Genomic DNA, 5,860 nt, shown 5'->3' on the forward strand with positions numbered 1-5,860 from the left:
TTACGTTTCACCGATCCTTGCACGCAATATATGTACGTCGAGCTTAAACGCCCACTGATCTTCCTGTGTGTTATTGAAAAATTATTCAAATAAATTCTGTCCATTGATATTTCCTGTATCATGTGGCCTGGCTCCAAAATATCGCATCGTTATTATTATAGAATATCAATCATTATTATTATAGAAAATAGACACGAGTGAGGGCTATTTGGATCGAGGAGATCCTTAGATTTGGATCCTTAGAAATAAGGAATAATAATTTTGGAAGATGAATTTTGAAATGGTAATTGGCGTAAAGATTGGGAAAGCACAACAATAATTTTGAAAAATAGGTTTAGGAATAATAATTGACATATAAGATTTGATGTTAGAATGTTTAATATCATAGTGTACGAATACGACAGGCATATTGTTTTTGAATGAGACGAGAGTTTTTAATCGAGAAATAAGGGAATCGAGAGTAAGAATTTTGAGTGAGCATCATTGAGTACATCGAAAATTGTTGTTGTTATTAATAATGTATTATTAAAAATATTTCCGTAGGAATTTTTATCCTGTTATCTCTAGAGAAATAGAAAGTACGGTGAATTACTTAAATAGTATGTAAATGTTATAATAAATAAATAAATAAGTAAATAAACAGTGCCTAAATATTTCTTGTAGTTGTATTCACTTTATCATTATTCTATTCTATTTTATTTAACACTTCATAAGTGAAAAATCTATCCCCGCGACTCAAGAGATATATCCATTGTATTATAGTTAAATTATTTGTCAAAATAAAATTGGATAATGAAGAAATAGCAAGGTACAGTAGTCGTAGCTGGGTATGTAATTTGGGCATCAGTTTACGGTCCTGTTCCTGGGTGGACCGTAATGAGACAAAATGCCGCGGGTTCGCAACACTTGCAGACATCCTCCATGTAATTAAATGGGAAACTGTAATTGCAATCGGCGGTTAACGACATTCCCGCATCGCGTTCCTGTCATTACGCTCACTTTTCCACGATCTAGCACGTTCAAACTTCGCCGAGTTTTATTACATCACGTCGAAAATATCGTGCTTGTTTCTTCGTTTCGTGTTACGTTCGTGACCATTGTTTCGTGGGCGATTATTTAGTTTCATTTAGAAACGCTCCAACGTAATATCACACGTAATACTTTACTCGTATTGAACGAAATAATGTAATAGGTTACAATTTAATAAATTATCATTTAATAGATTGTATTTTATGTCATTTAACAAATTATTTTGCGTTTGTAGACTGTTTAGTTTGTTAATGGGGCTTTATTGAACGAAGGCAGGTGTATGTGAAGCCAGAGAACAAATTCGTTAGTTTTCGATACGCTATTATGATTTGAATTTCAATGGTTGTAACGTAATTTTAGGATGTTATTATACTTGAAATTATGATTATTTTGAGATAATGATATTATGTTACGTATTTCGAGTATTCGAGTATTGTACATATCGTTTTGTATTCTACTGCAATTTAAATTCGGTAAATGGCAGAAATGCAAATTTATTATCATATCAGGATTCCCTATTAATTGATAGTTTATGTAGATTGATTCTTCAAATTTGTCCAATTAATCATTTGATTTAAACACATATATAGAAATATCTTCTCTTTCTAGATAAAATAATATAAATGATAAGAAAATATATTCCATGTTTTGAATCATTGTCGACAGTGATGCATTTTAGGCGGTTCAAATTATTTTATGTAAAGTATACAAATAAAAACTTGCTCTTTCTCTAAAAATTATATATTTTCCCATATATCATTTAAATTTTTTGGTACAACTATTATACTTTGTAGGTATTAAATTCGTAAATAGTTTTAATGTTAACGAACGATTCTGATACAATTCAGAAACCATCCCCAGTGAATTTGTCACACGTCCACGAAGATTATGCAATCACTGCGACGATCGACTTTGAATTTTTATCGATCGATCAGATTCTCCTGGCAGGCGACGCTCGTTCGATAGGCAAAAGCTCTTTCGCTGTAAAATACAAGGGGAACTGAGGCTCTCGCGGTTAATTCACGACGTGGCTATAGTCTATCAAGTCACGGTGATTTATTGCACGCCTGTGCCATGAACTTGCTGTAAGATTCAAGGACAGACCTCGACACATAGATGAAGAGTCAAGTTCAATTACTCTTCAATCCATCTGAACGGCCATAGTCAAGGAAACGTGCACGAACTGATAGCTTTATTGGTTAGACGAAAGAATAAGTGGTGTATCGAGCTGGCTGAGATTCGTTGAGAATAATTCAATATCGTTGCGTGTTTCACATACCAGATGCATGAGACCTATGACTAAAAGGAACTGAGGCCAAAAATCAAATTAGATCATTACAAACTTTGTTACGTCGGGCGACATTCTACTTAGACCAGGCCACACACCGCTGACAGGATGGCAACCAGATGTCCGCACGCCTTCACTGCGAACCTTCAATAGTCTTAAGAGCCGATCATAAATCTTAGGAATTTCTAAGGTCCTTCAGACCAAACCAAACATCTGCACTAAGTCACTGTCCAAAGGTTATTGTTTATTACGGAAAGATAGAAGTTCGTTTTTCTCATGTACGATGTTTCACACTAGCAACTTTCTCTCGGGGCGCTGTTAACACCCTTCCTCCATCCTTCCACACCAATCCAGAAAATTAACCAATTACCAAAGAAGTCTTTCCCTCACTCTCTCAACAAGAACTTGGTCTTAACAAATCAGCTTTTCTCGCATCATTAGACTCACCCATCGCAAGTGTCCTCCGCTGCATCATCGTTACAGAAAGTCAGTCTTTATACATTTTTTGAACTTTCAACATCTAAGCGTGCGTCGCGTACAACACCTTGTTACTCTAGTTATCAATCGACTTTAATTGTATATTTCTAGTCAAGAAGTTGTTGGAATAAACATTAATTATATCCGTTAATTCAGTGTAAAGTCAATTCAACCATCCCTATTATCGCAACAGAAATCAGGGGATTGATCATTTCATGGCGTCGATTATCCAATCGTAACGGGAATTTACGACTCCACTTGACGTGCGAATGGTCGAAACATTTTTGGTCGTTCGAGCCGGATCACGTATCAGTGAAAGGTGTACTTGCCAGTGACCACACAGTGCCACGTGAATACATTAAACCAGCAGCGAGAGTGTTATCACCACATCGAAGCCAGTGACGTCAGGAGTGTCACATTCGAAGGAGCACAACCCATTGGCAAAGGAACTCAACTACGCAGGCTCCCGCCACAGCTGGACGAACATCAAACCAACGAATTCCATAACTTAACAACACAACCAAACGAGTGGCCGTCGGGAAGGAACGAGGCGTTCCTCGCCAAGCATACGCGCGACCTCACGCCGCACGACAGTAAGGTAAGCTCGTTCCTTATATCGACCATCTCCTATCCTCGGCAACGATGGCAAGCGAAGACCAACTCATCTCCCTGCGTCGGAGACGAGGCTATTGTAGCGGCCGATTCACATACGTATCGAACCGACTGGACGAGTACGAACAATCCGGGCGTCAGCAAAACTCCTTGTTAACGAACTACGAGAAACAACTGACCGAAGCTGCGAGTCAATTCGAAGCGATCCACCTCGAGTTAGAAGTATTAGACGGGGAGGAACAAGCGCGCGGCTTCGAAATAAGGGATCAGTACGTCGCGGTAGACATAAAGCTACAAAATCTTCTGAGCAACGCGCAAGTAGCATCGCCGTCGACATCCATAAACCTTCCAACCTGTGCATCATTCGCTAGTTTAAATCCGATAGCTGGTAAATTACCAGATCTTCGGCTCCCTACTTTTGACGGAAGCTTAGAGAAATGGAACACGTTTTATGACACTTTTTCTTCCACCATCGATAAAAATTCTAATCTCACGGAAGTACAGAAATTTCATTACCTGCAGTCCGCCCTGCAAGGAGAAGCAGCAGATTGTTTAAACGCGTTACCCCTTAGTAATATAAACTACAGCCAGGCTATAACGGTTCTTAAGGAGAGTTTCGAATGTCCACGATACACAGCTGTTAGTCACGGCATGGCAATCATTGATTATCCAAAGTTAACCAAAGAATCTCCAAAGGAATTAAGGCGCTTAGTCCATACATTCAAACAGCACATATACGCGTTAAACAAATTAGGAGACTCTTACCCCGATACCAGCGCCGTACTTAACAGCCTCATTCTATCGAAAATCCCATCAAGCATCCAAAAACAATGGAAAATGACGCTGCCTAATAAGGAGCTGCCACCGTACATTCAGCTATTGAACTTCCTAGAGAGATTAGCACGAAGCACCACACCGATCACCACGGTCAAACAAACAAGAGAATCACCGGAACAAACCACTCCGGTCCGTCAACGCGCACCACGAGGGCATGCATTTACGGCGACACAGGTTACCCCGACATGCCCCACCTGTCAAGGACCACCACCTGTCAAGGACTACACCCCATTTGGAGGTGTGACACCTTCAAAACCAAATCCTTTCGCGAACGCATTCGGGAGGTCAAAGGAGCATCACTATGCCTCAACTGCCTCGGGAAACGGCACACAAAAAAGCATTGTTTCGCGGGGTCATGCCGCGTCTGCGGTGAACGACATCATACGTTGCTGCATAGAGCAAAACACCATTCAGGGTCTCGTTCCAGCACGCCCAGCCCGAAATCTTCCCCATCAAATAGCCGATCCACAACACCCTCCTTGCCACCCTACTCATCACCCACTCGTCGCAAAAGGCACACAACAGACCACAGATCGGAAACACCACGAACAGCCGCGTCTCCAAGTCCACGTCCCAGTGACAGACGAAAACATAACCAATGACGCCGATGATTGACGACTCCGTTGACGACCAAACATACCAGACCAGCACCATCCGAATCATTATCCAATGATCTAGTCGTCACAGCGCAGATTAACGTTTTGAATGATAAACAGCAACCAATCCGTTGTCGAGCGTTGCTCGATACCGGATATAGTATGAATTTCATTAGCGAGGAATTAGCAAAATCGCTAAAGATAAGGCAAAACAAATGTTCCAAAATAAAACAAAACAAATGTTCGGTCCCAATCGGAGCTCTAGATACCTTGGCGACGACCTCTAAGCGACACATCACGGCTACGATCACTTCCACTAACGGCACATACACACGGACATTAACGTTCCTTGTCATTCCGACCATATCAACCTTAATTCCAAGCGAACCCATCGATCGGTCGACACTTGAGATACCAAAAAATCTCAAATTGGCCGATCCACGATTTCATTTATCAGCTTCGATCGACGTGCTACTAAGCTCAGGTTCAACACTCGCGTCCATGTGTATGGGACAAATCAATCTAACGCAGCCAGACGAGCCTGAACTGCGTCTGCAAAAAACGCGATTCGGATGGGTAATCGGGGGGAGCCCAACTTCCCAAACCGCGACAAACACATTTCACACATCCACGACGAGTCTACAAACAGACCTCGCGCGGTTCTGGGAAATCGACGAAGGACCCTCGATTAAACGCATCTCAGCGGCAGACCGACGATGCGAATAGCACTTTCAAGCCCACATCCGACGCACCAGCTTAGGATGATACATCGTCGCTCTACCATTCAACGATCAGCTTCAGTCATTCGGATTCTCTAAAACACTGGCAATTAAACGACTCCCCGCACTCAATCGCCGATTCCAACACGACAAACGCTTCGAATCAGAATATCGAACGGTAATACAGGAATACCTGGCGTTGGGGCACATGACGAAGGTCAATGTCAACCACTCCGACAACAACGGATACTATTTACCCCATCATGGCGTGACCAAAGCATCGAGTCAAACCACCAAACACC

General features: G+C 41.5%; 1 pseudogene; it reads left to right on the forward strand.

The window, feature by feature from the left end:
- The first annotated feature begins 3,436 nt into the window (after window positions 1–3,436).
- LOC112213678 lies at window positions 3,437–5,565 on the forward strand (annotated as a pseudogene).
- Window positions 5,566–5,860: the final 295 nt, after the last annotated feature.

This window comes from Bombus impatiens, unplaced genomic scaffold, assembly GCF_000188095.3.
Source record: "Bombus impatiens unplaced genomic scaffold, BIMP_2.2 scf_0930, whole genome shotgun sequence".
Taxonomy (NCBI): Eukaryota; Metazoa; Arthropoda; class Insecta; order Hymenoptera; family Apidae; genus Bombus; species Bombus impatiens.